The 18784-nt window shown below is 37.9% G+C and overlaps 1 protein-coding gene across 2 annotated transcripts in view; it reads right to left on the bottom strand.

Annotated features, from left to right (window-relative positions):
- The window catches only part of MLH3 (mutL homolog 3), a 36829-nt gene extending 33738 nt beyond the window's left edge, over positions 1 to 3091 (bottom strand). For both annotated transcript variants that reach the window (XM_061559226.1, XM_061559228.1), the window contains exon 1: positions 3042 to 3091. The gene's annotated coding sequence lies outside the window, so the exon portion shown is untranslated. The remainder of the gene's footprint in view (positions 1 to 3041) is intronic.
- Positions 3092 to 18784: the final 15693 nt, after the last annotated feature.

Here is an 18784-nt window from a genome sequence, read left to right as displayed (position 1 = left end):
ACTATTAATGCAAGTTATTGTATTGTAGTAACGTCAAAAATGATCTACAAAACAATGTCAAATGTTGATCTACATGATCTCTATTTTTGAAAAACATGTATTTTAAAACAAATGTAATCATTTTAGTAAAATCTATTTCCAGCTTTCCAATACTATATTTGAAAGTAATTTACGAAAAGTAGAATTATTAAGCAAAATATTTTATTTTATTAAAATTGCACAAGACATACGAATATAGTTAACTACCAAAATCATGAACGCTATAATACGATGCAAATAAAGCCATTGAGTTGTTTAATTTTGGATTCCTGCAGTCACGAAAGCTTCAAATCAAGATTAGGCTCGTGACAAACTCAATGATAATAACCATGGAAATGTCTATCTATGACAACTTTTCAAGACAGACTATGAACCACGGTGATGAAATAAAAATGAAAATCAAAGCGACTTGGGAGTGCAAAAAACAAAATGCTTCTGCATTTGAAGATTGTGGCCTTCGATCAATTCGCACCGCCAACCAACCATGACGTATGGATGACAAACATGATCAATGGCAATAACATTGTTACAAAAATAGGGCACCAAAAGGGCATGTGAAACGCATCCTAAGAATAACGCAATTGAAAAAAAACACACACACATGAGTCATAGAACCCAGCAATAAATGAAGAAAGACAAAATATTTATATGGAACACGATGCGGGAAAAGTCTACCAAAAGACAACGCTAATGGCGAAAAGGCAAAGAAGGGAAGATTATGGAGGGGGCGACCTTGTTTAAATCGACTGGAAGATTCACCACTACTTAATTGCTTTCCTGTAAATTATCTGCTTTTACTTGCCGATTGTACATCAATTTTTTGTTACTATGCATGCTCCTTGCATCACCATACACTGTATTTAAAAATCAGTTTAAGTTAAATAATTATAATCATTGATGCTCTTGGAAACGTACTGTATTCGTGTACAATTGTACATGGATATAGATTTCATGCAAATTGAACAAAATGAGAGCACGATTTCCCTTCCACCGTATGGATAGGAAAAGTGCTGCGATGGAGTACCTATTAAGACCAACTCCACGCAAGGTTGTTAATTCAACAAGTTTGCATGCAATGGCATGAACCATCTTCATTCATATACATGATGAAGGCCTTTGGAATACCGTGTCAGTCAATGGGGGTTTGACCATAATTTGTCATACCGGTCAGTGCAGGTTGGTGAACAGTGGAGGTGGCGGGGGAGACTAGGACCAGTTCAGACACCGCTATCCAATCATGTTAGCCGTGGCCAGGAGTAGAACTTAGGTTAAGTGACACAGGACAATGCGCTAACCCCACCACGACCACGAATAATACCGCTGCATGCAATCCGGTTATGTGGTGAAGGACCAATATATGACCAAGTGACTTTCCCGGTTGGTGAAAGTCGCTCCACTTTGTGAGTGCTCTTGGGAACGCCTCAAAAGTATCGCCTCAAAAGTATCCCCGTGCTTAAATAAACAATGGGTCAGCACTCGTTGCACGCTGTCACCGCTAAAGTTTCAGTTTTCAGCTTCATGTATTAGGTATAGCCCTGTGAGCCATGCGGCTCTTGACTCGGGTGCAACCGCAACAAACAAAAACTTGAACAAGGAAAAAACATGATAATTGTTTTTTTACCCTTTTATCTGGCAACAAAACTGACACCTTTTTTTTACAAGGAGTCATGTTTGCATAGACCACAATACCTGCAGTCGGAATGCAAACAAAAAACATAACTCTGATAATGTATGCACTGTCCTTGAAATTGATTGGTCCACACAAGAGACAGCTTTCCTTAGAGCCTAGTCTCACATGGTGTTGGACCAGATGACGCCAAAAGGCGCACAACTCAAAGACGATGGACCATCAGAGTATGAGAGCTCGGGGTAAGCATTTACACCATTGTTGCCAGATAAAAGAGTAAAAAAACAATTATCATATTTTCTACTGGCAAATGAGGTTCCAATGAAGGAAAAAACAGAAAAATCTTCCAGAAAAAGCCACCGTATACCAACGCTGTGTGCAAAAATCCCAGTGGGATGCAAGTCAAACAATAACAACTATGAGACAAAATTTTGATATAAAGCTTTCGTGACTGCAGGGATTCATATTTTTGGTTCTTTCGGTAAAGTCAAGCAGAAGTGAAATAATAAAATAATAAAATATAAAACAATACAAATTCTCACGACGTGACTTTACCGAAAGAACCAATAATATGAAACCAGAGACAATTTAGATGAAAGTTATCAGGAAATCACCAAAAATAAAGCCATAAAAGCAATGCAACGGTGATCATAGGAAAGGAGAACCGGCCAACTCTTTGAACTCCCACAAATGACCTCCCAATACGTTCCATTCATTGGCTACCACATTCTGATAAGCTCCTCCCTTCCCCCTCAACTTGTATTTAAGAACTTGCATCTTGGAATCCCTGCCTCACTTGATACAGCAAATCTGGCTGTGACGGTCCCACCTGATGACAAGAGACTTGTGTTGCCTCCGAAACGTCGTGATTTTTATTATTTTATTTTTATTAATTTTAATTTCATTTTTTACCTACGTGACTTTACCGGAAAAAAACTAAGAGTATATACGTCCCCGAGTTTTATCGAACCGGATTCTCGTAATTTCAATACCATCCAGAGTCTATCCACTGCTGGACAGCGGCCAGCCTCATCCCGCTAGGGACTGACAAATGCTCCGAGCTCACCGATGCGCACGCTTTTTTATATTATTCGGTATCGTTCCCAATGATGTTACCGCTACACGGCAGATAATTTATAACGCGAATATTACGCGGTGCTCTTAAAAAAACAACGTGTTTACACTGTACGGCAATGTACAGTGCAATCCGCGTGCTGTATTGCATTAGCACGGCACTTTCGCTTGAGTTAGCGAAATGTTGTGGGAAATAACAGCATCGATTAATGCATTGTATTGCTGAGAATGTGCCATTTGCTCCCGAGTCCGCGCCTACCGAAACATCGACTTGTTAAACGAAGCGCACGCTCGTTTGTACCGTTTGATGGCGACACTTGGCCGAGCAGATGAGAAGCTTCGATTCGATTCTCATAACTGGCGATCGATTCGCGGACGCTGAGTTGCGGTGCAGCTTTGCTCACAGCGGTCGATTCAGGTATTAGATTCGAGAATCGACTGGCTTTTAAACAAAAAAAACCTCACCCCACAACGTTGAATCCGATGTCGATTTTTTTTGTTTTGGTTTTAATCGTTGGAATCGATTATGCCCCAAACCTTTGAATTGCTCTTCGGGTTCAATTTGTGGTCTCAAAACAATTCTAGATTTGAAGTTTTCGTGACTGCAAAGATTCATACTCTTAGGTTTTTTCGGTAAAGTCACGTAGGTAAAAAATAAATATTAAAAATAATAGAAGAAATAATAGAATAATAGAAATTATATAATATTTTATTTCTATTATTTTTTTTATTAACTTTGGCGTTCCTAGCCAATACACTGACCCACGCTTGCGTTTGGGGTTTGGCCACGTGCCGATCAGAGTAGTCAAATTTACGAGGGTGAACCCGGGTCATCAAAAACGACAGCTTTCCACTATGATGTGACATTACTATTTTTTTTTCAAAAGTGCAACATTAAAATACGAATCGTAACAGAATGGGGTGATTTTTTGGAAAGCTGAACTTGATCATAAGGGGCCGACCATAAATGACGTCACGCAATTTTGGACGATTTTTGACCCCCCCCCCCCTCGTCACACGGCGTCACAAAAAGTCAGACCCCCCTCAAATATGACGTCACAAAGCTCTGCGCCCCCTCCCCCCCCCAAAATATAAAACATGCTTCAAATCGCGTTAAACTATTGTCATTGTAGTGCGTATTTAATGTGCCGCTGCACTCTGATGTTGAAAGAGAAAACATTTATTCAAAAGTCAATTTAATTAAATAGAACATGTCTATATTTAAAGTTGCGCATTTTGATGTGACGTCACATTTCTCACCCCCCCCCCCTCGTCACACATCGTCACAAATGTCTGACCCCCCCCCCCCCCACTAGGTGCGTGACGTCATTTATGGACGGCCCCTAAGCAGAGCAATGGGCCCAAAGAATAAAGTTTTAAATGTATTCCCGCTCCTGGCTCTGTGATATGATGGTGCAGAGAGACGAGGTCATCAACTCAAAAGAAATGGAACGACTGTAAAGTGCATGCAAAAAATAGAGATGCATGCTTAGAATGATACTGAGAGATAATGAGGAACACTTGGATTAGAAAACATGTGCAAGTTAATGACGCGATTCAACCTGTTTAGATAAAGCAATGGCTGACGGTTAAGAATAAGGGCAGAGTGGCAGCCGAGGGATGAAATGTGAAAAATAAATAAATAAAAATATTACAATAAATACATTTGAGTTATTTTCATCTTTATTTCATTTTTAGGTTTTTTTTTCACCTAATTGACTTTACCGACAGAACCAAAGAGTATGGATCCTTGCAGTCACGAAAACTTCAAATCTAGAATGAAATTTGTCCGAGAGAATGTCCACACCTAAGATTGAGCAGTGAAATCAGCTTGTGTTTAGTTTCTAAGTAGATTATTACAGTGCAGGATCGTGCAAGATGACAACAGATTGGGGATGCCTTTATCCAGCAGTGGATTGATCATGGATGATGATGATGATGATTATTAAAAATGCAGCTGCATCACACTCCAAAATTTGCATGATGAAAGAAATGTATAGTGAAAATTACACAGTAATGTAATGAAACATCACTTAACGATAATAAAACTATAAAATGTATGACTTGCGCAGACTTGTAGCAAATGCAGATTTCACTTTGTAATGGGATCATTAACTAAACGCATGGCCGTGAAGCATAACACTACAAAACAGTAATAATGAGATCAAAACGGAAGAAATTATCATTTCTGAAATTACGGAATGCCTCCTTACCAAAGGGCACATGAACAAAGATTCCCCATTACAGTATATACTGATAAATGCCACTGATAGTCACAATGCATGCTGGGGATGGAACCTTCACATATATATGTGAAACAGTGCAGAAGCTCTCATGCAAATTTGAAGAGTAGGTGGTCATTTTTCACAAGCGTAAATGATTAATGAGACATTTCCCCGCGCTGTTAAGTTGTTGCGGATATGGAGGTGTACCGGGTTAGATGTCAGCCAGGGGCTGAATGGTGGACAACCTATAGTAAGCTAACCCCCATAGAAAGAAGACACCTAAGCACAACACCACGCAGCAACGCAGGATGCATTGTTCTGTGATGCGTAGAAAAATGAGACATTATCTTGCTATAATCCTGGCCAGGTGTGGCTCGTAGAATTGTATGCCTTTATAGTGCTGTCACTGTGGGCATCCTTTTCATTCCATACGTGTAATGGGCGCTCAGAGAATGCATAACAAATGAAGGCCCTTCCAAATGGTTGGAGTGCCTACGCTCCTATCATCGGTGAATTGTGAGTATGGGTATTAGTTTGCTGAGCCATAGTTCCCAAGGCATATCCCTTGCAGGCTTTAATGGGGAGGATATTTTATTATACTCCAGTAGTCTTAAAAGCCAATTACATAACGCATAAAAGATGAATGTTAAAATTTGATTAATGCCTTACTAAATTCAAATTATAGGAGCAAGACCGTTAGTACTGGGAATTTTTTTTTTAAAGAGCTGTTTAAAACTATTTTATCAGTACTACAGCTGGACTGCTTTCATGAAGTGATGATGCAGCAAAGAAAAACTTTGCCTTCCAAGACCTTAAGATTATCTCTCTGTAAACCTCTATATCCTGAAAAGGCCAGTCAGTTGAAACATCGACATCTTCCTTTCCTCTCAGTGACAGTATTCATAAACTTTTAAGTTTGTAATTAATATGTTGATTTACACAAGGAAAATTTCAATAAAACATGTTTCAAATTCACTGTTCTGCGTCTATGTATTTATTGGTCATACTCGGTCAATTGGGTAAGGAGACAAAAGGGTTACAGTCATTTCAAATAATCTATTGATGTCTGTTGCATACTCTTTGAAGAACTAATAATATGTTTTCATTATGCAAATAATGCAATGCAATAAATGTCAACATGGGTGCAAAAGCAATTATAAATGAAAAATGGCCAATTGTTATTTTTTATTGCTCTTTTCATGCATAATGTTATTTGTTCGGAGAAAATAACACTTTGTTTAGATTTATTAATATATTTGTACTAAACAGGGCACAGTTGCCCATATTTTCCATTTCAAAAGCACAAACATGCGCCCGTAATCAATTAACTAATGTACATCTAAAGCCGACATCATTGGTTGTGCCAATTGTTTAAATAATGAATACTGTAATGCCGAAATCTTGCTGTATATTCCAATAATATTGTAATTGACTTCTATAGAGCTGAATAACAACATTTCTTGAAAGCTACTTTTTTAAAGGTTGCTGGGGAGCAGTGAGTTATCAATATATTTGGCAAAGAATCAAATTAACTCGGTTGTTATACAATTAATTTCATTTTGATGGATTTCATTTGACCTAAGGAGTTTCATTATTGCTTCGCAAGCAATACCTGTTTTGCATATGAATCTAAACTTCTTTTTTGTACTTTCTCTTCGCAGGGCTACTATTTAATGATTTATTTCCTTTGATTAATACTGTACTCTGCTTTCTTGGATTTAAGGTAGCATCGTAGATGATTCAATGGTTCGAATCCTACCTCAACACTTAATTTCTGCAGAGCATTCTCAGATCCCAACATGCTGTGGTGTGGGTATGAAATATAATATGCTCTTACATCATTGGCAAATGTAGGTCATTTTCGTCTTGGTGCCATATGGTCTAATTGTATTGAATTTGAAAAGTGCAATTAAAATGTTTTATTACTCCAACGAATGTAAAACAACACTCCACGGGCTACGAGGGTTCCGTTCTTGGCTGAACTGCATTTTCAATCCGTGTCAATCTAAACACATGCAAAACACATGGCTTGTATACTACATTATGAGGCCTCTAAACACCTTGTGACCCATCAAAGAACTGGAGGTACACCAGTGAGATATTTTTGCAGCAATGGACAAATATGCCGGCTTTAAACAGTAGGGACTAATTTGTAAAGGTTAGTGTTGTCTGAAACAATGAAGCCAATTCAGGCCACTGGATTATGTTAGACACTTTAGGTCAACTCATCCAAGGAATGTTGCATACATTATCTACGATGCAATACACACCAATTACACTGGAAAGAAACAATGGATATTTCAATAATATGGCAAATTACACAAAAAATATTTAAACCAGATTAAAAGACATTAAATATACTGCTCCACTTCCAGTAAAAAATGATCATTGTACTCAATATTTAAGTTTTTAATTCATTATGAGAATTCAGGTTGTGAGGTCTGCCCAAAAGCAAGACTTGCTTACACATCTCAAAACATAAAATGTGCTGAATGTGAAAATCATTGTCATAAAAGTGGACATCCTTGTTGCTTGTATAGTTAAGGTTTCTCTGAAATGTTACAATATGCAATCTTATATCCTGACATGGGATGCTTTGTTTTATAGATACTCTGCATTATTATATTGTCTGAAATAGATATGGATAGTCTAATTAACAATGATACATAATGGAACTACTTACTGTCAATATACAGTAAACTGAAAGAGCAAATTATTTATGCAATTAAGCTAAGTTAGCTGTGGAACAAAAGTAGAAAAGTGCACAAGGAGGTATGGAGAAATGGATGCTTGGAATTACACTGAGAGATTGAAAAAAATATAATCACATTGATCAGGGAAGACACGCAATTCAAAGACATCACGTTGACAAGAAAAGGAAATGGATTTGAGAGCCATTCGTAACCACCGCATATCGAGTAAAGAATTAGACTTTTGTTATTTTCATATGTATCCGAGTTGTATTTGCACGTACATAGTGCACCATCGAATGACATATGGTATCGACTGTGAAGGAGTAAGCATAGAAGCATTTCTATTATTGGGTCATACAAGTGATTTTGTTTCCCTTTGAATAGTTAACCACGCTTCATCTTATTTTTAATTCACATTCCTGAAATATTCCTGGAAATGCCAACCAATGTTAGATCAACGCCCATGCCACCCACACTGATTGTGTTGATAGACTCAAATGGCCAAGGGAAATGCCTACCAATTGACGTAACCACTAGATGGCGGAATGAGAAGCCTTAGTTTTTAAGACACCGAGCTAATGGTACCACACTACATAATGGAAAGGTAAACATTCAAGGACATGACAGTAGTTTTCAGAGAATATTAGCACAAGCCTTTACCTCGGAAGCAAACACAATTTTAAACACTTGTTTAAATGTAAAAAATGCTACTGAAATCTGCGTTTATATAATGAGAGTTCTGTTTACTGTACTGTACATAACATCTTATGAGATAAAACGCCAACGCCTCCTACGTTTGCCAGATACCAGTTGCTGTGTATACAGAAATATTTAATGACGACGCTGAACAGGGTCTAATCCGTGAAATGAAATGACAAGTGCTGTGGAAAAGCACTTCTCTGACTTACCATCGGGTGAGGCTGTTTCTCATTAGTGAAGTCACTGAGTACAAATCTATAATTAAAAATGTCCTGGTTGCTTGGCGAAGAGAAGCCCCTATTTAACACTGCCGCAAACATCACAAAGCCCCTGGTTTGTAAAAACCTTTTTTTACGTTTGTAGCCTATTGCCTCAAGCAAATAAACATTTGCATGTAAATTGCATGATTATATTACACAGTTATTCAAAGGAATTATTGTATGCCATTCCTCATATATAAATGACACGCTCTGACATGGGCAATACCGCTTCAATGAAAGTTTGTATGAAAAGCTAAAGCGCTGGAAACCCTGAGGTGTTAACTGTTTACCACTCTTCAAGCATGAATAACTCAAAACTGAACATGCAGGTTTTTTTCCAAAAGGAAACTTTTCATTTGTATTCGAGTTTTTATTGTAAGTACAGTACTTCAACCCTTGTAAATGCAGTACACTGCAATCCATGGATATGCATTGCAATCACCTCTTACAAAATGTCTGGCCAGAATGAAAGAGTAGGCCAAATACCCTCTAAAGGTGTTGTCCAGCGCTTCCTCCAGTAGTTCCACCAGCAGTGGCATAAATAATCGCAGGTCTCCACGTTTACTTTTTAACTTTACTACAAAATCAAAAAAATATTCAACTTAAAATGTATGCAACAAAAACATGGCATGGATACATTATCTTACAGGAGGTACAGAGGATATTCACATTATTATTGAGGAGCCTATACATATTCTATTTTCTTTGAGATCTTCACACTTTCCAGGCCAGTTCCTTTGCTTAAAATTTACGACACCATAGTTAAGCTATGAACATGCATTAACGAAGCATTAATATGAATATTTATATGATATCAGGACACCTATAGCTAAGTTTAAACATTTTGAATATGATTGAAATGTCACAGGGTAAGACACCTTAAGTGAAATGTTGTAATTACATTTCAGGAGCTTAACATTCTCATATAATCCCCCAAATAATGTGAATTAATGTATTCCAGACATAAATTGATGCCTGTAATCTTCAGAATGAGAGTTATCGTTTAAGAATAATAGTAATTCCAGTTACAAAATAACAGTATTGAATAAGACTTGAAAACTGCGGTAGCACTACAAGGAATTCCTATTTTCAAACATTGTATGTATGTATGTTGAACTTGTTTTGCACCAGATGTAGCCAACCGTGCTAATTGGAGGTTATGGTTTATATTTGCGTCCACATTCATTGCCATAGATTACTTATTTTACTAAAATAGCAACGCATTTGCATGAAGAATTGGTCATGACACTCAAATGGAGTGTGAAACTATTTTCTGTATTCATTTATGTTGCATTGACAACTTTTTTCCAAGGACATCAACCACAATGCTCGACAACTTAAAGAGAGTAGCATAAGATCTTTAGTTTCCACAAATGAACTATTTAAAATGTCCTTTGTGAAGGGCATTGCTCCATGGTGCTCGGCATACAAGTCTAGGCCAAATCTATGAAGTACTGTATACACAAAAATGCAGTGGTCTGCTATAAATAAGACTTTATTTGTGCGACTGTTCACTTGTTTTATGTGATCTTGTAAAAACCAGCATGACATTTTAATCAAATGAAAGCCAAAGATCGGTAAATTCTGGTGTCCTATCTGTCAGGCATTCCATAAGTTGGTGATAGATCATTTATTATCAGAAAATCAAAATTTTTAATAAAATGTTTTTTAATGGAATTCCATAATACGAAAAAAATGATATATTGTGGATTGATTCAATAATGATTCGTGATGGTTTGTTAAAGAAATCATATAACAGGTTAAATGTAAGTAGGATAGCAATAGTAACAAAAAATCAATGCTTTGTCGAATCCCTCTGAATGTTTTTACATTGCCAAATGTACACAATAACTTTAAAATCCCTTTTAGACTATTCTGTATTTCCTGGACTGACAGTGAAAATTTAGATGCTTTGAATCCTTACTGCTTTGAACTAAAACATTTAGCCTCTTCCTGAAATGGACCTGACATATAATTACACCAAATAATGATAATGTTGTGTTATGCCTTACTGATGTAAGATCAGAAATAGTGATTGCATTAATGAGGAACAATTACAACATTTATAGTACTCAAAATGTGGGTAGTTAATGAAAATCAAATCCGCAGGACTGCAGCTGTCAAATTGCACATGCATAAGTTATGCTGTCAATTAATGCTGGAGACCTACACCTAATTGAGCTTCCCATTGAAAAGGTAATGCAATGCACAAATAAAACTGTCTGCTCAGGCGAAAACATTTGTGGGAGGATCAGGTGTAGCGGTTGCAGCCTCAGTTTCCTTTTCATCTAAAGAGCCTTTGCACCATACTCAACCAGAATATGTCGTTTGATCACCACGTGCAAAATATAGTCAGGGCCTGCAATTTTCAAATCAGGGCTCTACAACACATTTGACCACTATTGAGTTGTAACATAGCCAACACGTGTAGCACAGCATCGACAAGGCTTGATTATTGTAACTCACTATTCTACAGGACGTCGGGCAAAAAGACATTACCAAGATGCAAAATTATCCGACCATGCCTGTCCAGTGTTCGCCGAACTGCACTGGCTTCCGGTTGCCGAGCGAATACGTTATAAGGTCGCAATCACTACACAACACATTCCTGCGGAGGGAGCTCGTAGGAACGTTGGGTTGCTCGGTCAATGGCCAGGGTCAACGGCGGCGTGGTATATTCCGCAAATATTCCCGACTGTGAGGGCGGGCAAAAGCCGGCGTGAGTAGGTTAAACGTTGAGTTTTATAAGGGCACCACGGGGTGACCAGACCCTCCCCACCCAGCCCCACCCCTCCCACCCCCCACCCAGCTCCACCCTCCCCACCCCACCCCACCCAGCCCCTCCCCACCCTTCCCTCCCCACCCGGCCCCTCCCCACCCAGCCCCTCCCCACCCTCCCCTCTCCACCTAGCCCCACGCCTCCCATTTTTGGATGCACGACGGACGGACACAATAATCCCCTGTGGGCTGGTGTAACCAGGAGGTTCCTACCAGTATAAAGTGGTTGCCACAAATGAACCATAATACCTCGCTGCTCTTGTCAAGGAGCATAAACCATGACTTCTTCTCCGAATAAAATCTTCTCAAAAAACGCATTTTCAACACTATTGGACATATGTGTGTTAGTGGAAGTCGCAAGGGTTATTCTCTCTCTACAAACACAAATATGCAACGGCTCATTTGCACATTTCTCCTACAATGCTGATCAAAGTAAAAATAGAAATTCCGTTCATGGCAACCACCCATATTTATATAATGGTTCTTTGAGGGGCTAGAGGATCTAAAAGCACTTGGAAGCTAAATTGTTCAAAAGGCAGACTGCACAGCATGCATTCCATTAGGAAACAATATTGAGAATATTCACCGTTGAAAAACTGCCATTGGACAATCATCACAATAAAGAAAATAGCCCTGATAAGCAACTGTGATATTAAGATATCCGTGATCTGCCTTTAGTTATATACATTGCAAATATATAATAATCGTGTACTATGACAACCACATCTGTGTTATATATACACAGTACAATATAGAAACGGGAAGAATACAGAAATTAACGAGAATTATTATTGAAATGTGTTAGGCACGTTGGAACACTTCCACAGCTGTTGCAAATTACGTTAAAATAATGCCATGTTACAGTAGGAATTAATAGCATTTGTTGTTTTTAAAAGAGTTTACCGGAATTAACTTAGATCGGAACACAAAATACTCTTATAGTGTTACGTCACACAATAAGTGTATCTGCGTGCTCAACAGAGCTCAATTTGGATGTAAGGGGCCTTGGCACTTTGCCTTTTAAGTGGCCCTAATGACTAATTGCCAATATATAAACAGCTCTATAGTGAGCTGTATAAACATATTTGTTGCCTGACCATCACTGAGCGTGTAGAGTGCTACCAATGGTTGACACGGACGTCTTGAACACCATGTGCCCTCTGGTACGTGCCAGATTTTATTTTATGAATTATAACAGCTCGTGTTTCTGACCCACATGCTATCGCATGTATTATGCACTGATTTCAACTTTCTTTAGGCACACAGGCATGTTTTTTCTCTCCTGTATTAAATTAGTTTAGAAGTGAAATGAAGGCTGAAAAACATGAAAAGAAGCCATGGGAATATGCTTTGAATTGCACAGAGGGACAGAAAGAAGAGCATATGAATAAGAGGACACACGCAAGTTAGAGACATCGTATTAATGTCAGTGGTAAGCAAAGTAAATGGACATGGGCAATGCACGTCACTATTAGGGTCGATGGCCAGGAATCGAGACTAGTGACAGAGTGGCAGCCAAAGCAGGGAAACACCTGAGAGGAGAACCACCATGGAGATGGAGCAATGAAATCGGCTCACGTGCTAAAGATAGACGAATGTTTTCATTATGTGACTATGAGGGATGGCAACCGAGGATAGATTGAAACTGCTGCTGCTGATGATAATCATAAGAATTATGGTGGAAATATCTCCTAAACGTACCCTGCCTGTTATACGAGAAAATGCAGTATCCGCACAAGGTCCTTTCTTCTAGCCACACCGTATATTAGACTTTAAGAAGAAAAAAATTATAGTAATTTGTGCCAGCATGTCGTACTCCCATGAGTCATAAAATTAATACTAAACACGTCGAGTGTACGGCATTTATATTATTCTTTTATTATCATTGTTCATTTGATATTTCTCTGACAGCTCTACTAGAGAAGGCAGTTGCAGGTAATGTTTTGTGAAGAAGCTGAATGTAAAAGTAGTGGTTTGATTTACACTAAGTTTTAAACTTTGAAATGTATGATATACTTTTCATATGTTGGTAAGAAATGGAACATTCACCTCTTAAACACTTAATTCATATTTTTATGGATTTCATCCATACTTTAAAGGAATATTTTAAAAATGCCAGTTATTTCATAAATATGTTTCACATTTTACTATGGTATATATGCAGTATATATATTTTTATGTCATTCTTAATATATTATCCCACAGTCACGTGCTCATGTTGATAGCATGCCACATACACACATGTACACAAAGTCATGAGTGTAGGGGAGGGCTTCTGAAAAAGATGTTTTCTTTCCCTTTCAATAAATTTCGCCCGAAACAACTGCCTATGCCACCCACACAGCATATTCTATTTGATTTGCATATGTCAATATGTTCAGGAGCTAAATGCCAATGTCGAGGTCTGCTCACCACAAGAGGGCTTCAGGAGAGAGACTTTGTGTAATTTTACTATTTCTCCTCCGCTGAAGGAGTGCAGACGACAATGGTTTACTACCATTATGAAAGAGATGTGCTCAACGCCCTGTTGATATTCTGATGCGGTTAATGATTTGGGTTATACCGGTGTCGTTCGAGGTATGTCAAAGCCAGGAGGTCCGATGCGTGGGTTTCAAATGAGGTGTTATTTCTAGACATCTGTGTTGTTCCAGTGGCAGTGTTCGTCCGGGTCTCGGTGAGATTCTAGAATGGTGACAGCGCGAGCCGAGAAGGGGGATCGGGACTTGAGTCATTGGCGAGGTACATCGTTGAGGTGTTGTTTGATGGATAGGATGTTGTTGACAAGCAAACGTGTAAACTGGCATGCAGTGTCTGCATGTCTCTGCAGATATTTGCTGGCAGAATGTACGTCAGATTGAGGAGCCATGGGATTGGTGTCGGTTTCAGTGTTTTGGTTATGATGCACATTGCATTATTTAAGTGTACATCTAGAAGTGTTGTGTACGAGCTACCGGACCAGGTTGGAGGCGCAGTTCCTTGCCACTGAGTAGATTAGCGAGGGGGCAGCAGCTGAAGTGCCCCAGGGTGTTACTGAAAGTTTTGGTAGCAATGTGATTCTTGATTTGGTATGGCAATTAAATATCATATTAGATAATGCAATATAACTACGAATATCCTGATAATTGGTTCTTTACCCTTCTATCTGGCAACAAAACTGACACCTTTTTACAAGGAGTCATGTTTGCATAGACCGCAATACCTGCAGTCATAATACAAACACAAGAACATAACTCTGATAATGTGCACTGTCTTTTGTTTGTATTATGACTGCAGGTATTGCGGTCTATGCAAACATGACTCCTTGTAAAAAGGTGTCAGTTTTGTTGCCAGATAGAAGGGTAAAGAACCAATTATCATATTTTTACTGGCAAATGAGGTTCCCATAGTACGAATATCCTAATCAATAGTTCAATACACTGTATCTGAAAATGTGATGAACAGGTATTCTGTTCGATCAAATTGTGAATGATGATACATCTGTCTGTGGAATGTATTTAAAGGAAAGTATTCTGAGGTGTCAGATATATATATGAAAATATCGATTTTAATTTGTTTTAGCTCAAACAAGAAAACAAGCAGTTTTTTTAATAACTATAATTGCAATGTTGCCTTACAATAACAGCAACAAACACAGCACACTGTTATCACACATTCTAATATAGCCCCGAACAATAATTTATTTTTACTAACATGTAATAAACGTTACTATACAATCACATACATAAACGAAATGTAAATACGTAGCACACATGTTATTATACTTCAGCTGAAGAATGATGGAACTGTTAGTGCGTACATATTCGTCTGATGTGTTATATGTTCGCATATTTCCATATAAAATGGTTGGTCTTAAGAAGAAAACATTTACAGAATTATATAATAATGTATAGTCCTATGCAAACAAGATACTCCAAATGTGTCTACATCACAACGTTTTTTTTGATGGATTAACATAGGCATGGTACAAGTATTATGGAGTGGAACATGTCTTTAACGGTTGTTGTTTTTCTAGAATACACTCAGTCGTGTTTCCTTTGGTATCGTTTATAACTCCCCAAGCATATGACCACTTATCAATCTTCAAGGGCAGCCATTCTTTCGTGAGCTTTTCTGTGTAAATTATACATTGAATATCATAAAATATCTACCTAAAACATCACACAATGCATACTTAGTTATACATCGACAAACACCATCAAGAAAGAATAGGAAATAAACCATAATCGACTCAAAGTTTAGGCCCACGGGTTGCAATATTTCGTGAATAAATACCACGTTCGCATTAGCATGTTTATATTAAGCACCTCGTTTATATATGCATATTACCTTTAAATTCAATGATTTATTTAGGAAAGTGGTTTTTAAATTAGATTCATTTGTTGAGCACTATGTTTTCGTGATTATATTGTGATGTTTTTGCCGTAATGTCATACCCCCTTCACTATTGCACATTGAAAATTGTACAAGTATTACTGTTAGGTATAACAGAAAATATGAGGTTATATGTCAAAAGGAATCAGCCTTCGTTGTAATGTTTGAAACAATTATCCGAGTATGTATTTTTTCATACACAAAAAATGCATGATTTGAATTTTAGCGTCTTACTTTGTCATTTATTAACTAAGAATATACAATTCGTTACTATTTCCTTTGGATTACAATTTTTGACACTGTGCTTATTTTATAAAAAGAACACAAATGTTTAGTGATGTGTTGCCAATATGAGAGTTCTTGTTATGAGTGCATGCTGTTGTGCTACTATCATTATAGGAATGGAAAGGCCACTTCAGCATGCTTGAAAGTGAGCCACGTTAGAAAAACAAAATCCGTCTTAAAGAGTATGGGATGACATATACGATAAGGCGATGAAAGCAATCGTGCAGGTACCCTTCATGCATTGTGCTTAATTATTATTTGTTATGCCCAAATGGAAAAATTGGAAACATATAATCGACTTTATTCTCACAGATATACCCCATATTGTTAAAGATGTCTCTTACCCTCGGCAAATTCGACACGGGAAGTCATCGCAGGTTGGCGTAATGCCAGTTACTCTTCAAAATCCTAAAAAAGAGAACAAAGCTGAATACAGGCAAAAAAAACACAACAGTTAACATCAGATGTCTAATTCCGGACATAGAGTCGTTAAGACCGATTCTAAGTCACAGATTCAAATGCATAGAGAATCCAAATGATGAAATATAGGTAACCATTTTAAATCACAAGATGACAAATCTTGTCACACTAAAAGTGTGGGAAAGAAATAAAATAAAAATGTAGAAGAAGTTATCAGAAGGAAAATTGTTTAAAAAAGGAGACGCATCAAAGGGGATAACATGGTAAACAAACATGTAATACACAGAAACCATGAAGAAAAATAATTACAGCCCATTGTCAATACATTCTCTGAATGGATGCCTCACTACAGCAGGTAATATAATATGCTTTTCATTCTTAAGTTCGGTTTTACAAAAGCACTCCAACCTGCCCTAATCTGGCTCTCTATTTCATCATTGTGATCTCAATCCACCTTCAATAACTGCCGTTCTCAACCGCTGACCATATAATTACAATCAATCAGATTCTGGAAGGGCCTATTGATATCAGACGCTATGATGCCCGGCATTTGCAGACTATGAAAAGGCACGTGACTCGGTCATCCGAGCTCTCACAAACCGAGGCATACATTAAAAGTATATATTAAAAAAACAATAAAACCACGTATAAAAAACGTGAACAGATACACTGAGAGAGCATAAATACATTTAGAAATACAATACTTGTTTGAAATGCAGTCAGACGAGGAGACATGCATTCACCAATGTTTTTTTCACAGCTACATTTAAAAAAAATCCGAAAAAGGAATTGGAATAAAGGTATAAGCATAAGTGGGAAAATATTAACCATCGCCAATTTGCCAGAAGCATAGTGATTACACTATGTAACACAATTTTTGTTCCTGGGTACTAAGTGTTATGTTTTAATTGCTTATGCCTAAAAAGTATAAAAAATGGCTATTATTCCCCACAAACTTTGCTTTTGAGACCAGGACTCTATGTGAAAGAAATGCACAAATGCACACGTTTTCTCATTGAAAATAGGTAAATTTAAAAATATCACTGTCCTGGTCACAAAAGCAAAGTTTGTGGGGAATAATAGCCATTTTCTGTACTTTTGAGGCATAAGCAATTAGGAAATAACACTTACTACCCAAGAACACATTTTTTTTTATCTTTGTTACACAGTGTTATAAAAATCGACGTGAATTATCCACGAGACATTATTTAAGAAGGTAATAAAGAAGACAATGGAGAAGTGTCCAGGCACCACAATCCTCCCCCAAATGAGTAAAACAAAAGTGACATTCAATTAGTTGGCAAAACACATTCAAGATGGCTGTTGAAAGGCCACGACTAGAAAGCATATCAGATTCTGCTAAATTACACCCCTAAGGTACAAGTGCATTGTATGCAGAGCAACGAAAGAGATATACAGGCCATTGAGTCACAACGGAGGTGTGAGCAATGCATCACCTTTCCCAAATGGTGCAATTACAAATCTGCTGTTCACGTTCTCTCGTGGTGTAAGACAAGTAGGAAAATAGCCCAATGCCACTGATAATTCTGCCTGTGAAAGAGTCGGTGAGCTTGATAACGCCTTCATAAATAGCTTGAAGTAAGATCATGTGTCAGATTAAACAAGACTAGAAGATTGGGTGCTCTAGAGGTAGCATATGGTGGGTTTTTTTATTATAATCTCTGAACACAAGCTTTTGTGGATCCGACGCTCATCCCACCTGCAATGCAATGTGTTTCAAGCACACAGCAAAGAGCAAAGTGACATATGTTCCACCATAACTTTTCAAGATTAAACCATCTCTTATAGGAATTATCAAAAGCAAAATCCTACTGCCAACTGTGTCCAAAAGAAAATAGTTGTATAATTTCATAGCAGTTATATACTTCCACCGCTGTGGATATGATGTATAAGAGGGTCAAGTGAGTGAGAGTACCTTTGCACAATGTCTACCACGCGGCTCTAGTAACCCAGCTACCTGGGTTTGAATTCCCGGCGGCCAGCTTCAGTGGCGAGTGGTGTCTGTACCAGTCCTGGGCACCCACCCAGAGCCGCAACGACCTATTTCAACACGGGGGTTTGCAAGATACAACTGTGCCCCCCCCCCCCCTCTTATTCTCCCGACTCACTTTTACTGAAATAGCTAGAGATGTTTTTAAACCGTATGCAATAACACATTTTAATTGCACCGTGTATTGGATTTAGAGGAAGACAATCTCACAGTGACAGTAGTAATAAAAAAAATATTTAAAGGTACAATACCCACAATTAAGTTATCATGCCAGCCCATCGGTCTAGGATTTCCTCAAAAGG

This window comes from Lethenteron reissneri, chromosome 25 (genome assembly GCF_015708825.2).
Source record: "Lethenteron reissneri isolate LAM-NWPU_2019-01 chromosome 25, ASM1570882v1, whole genome shotgun sequence".
In the NCBI taxonomy this organism is placed as follows: domain Eukaryota; kingdom Metazoa; phylum Chordata; class Hyperoartia; order Petromyzontiformes; family Petromyzontidae; genus Lethenteron; species Lethenteron reissneri.
This window is presented reverse-complemented; position numbering and strand designations above follow the sequence as displayed.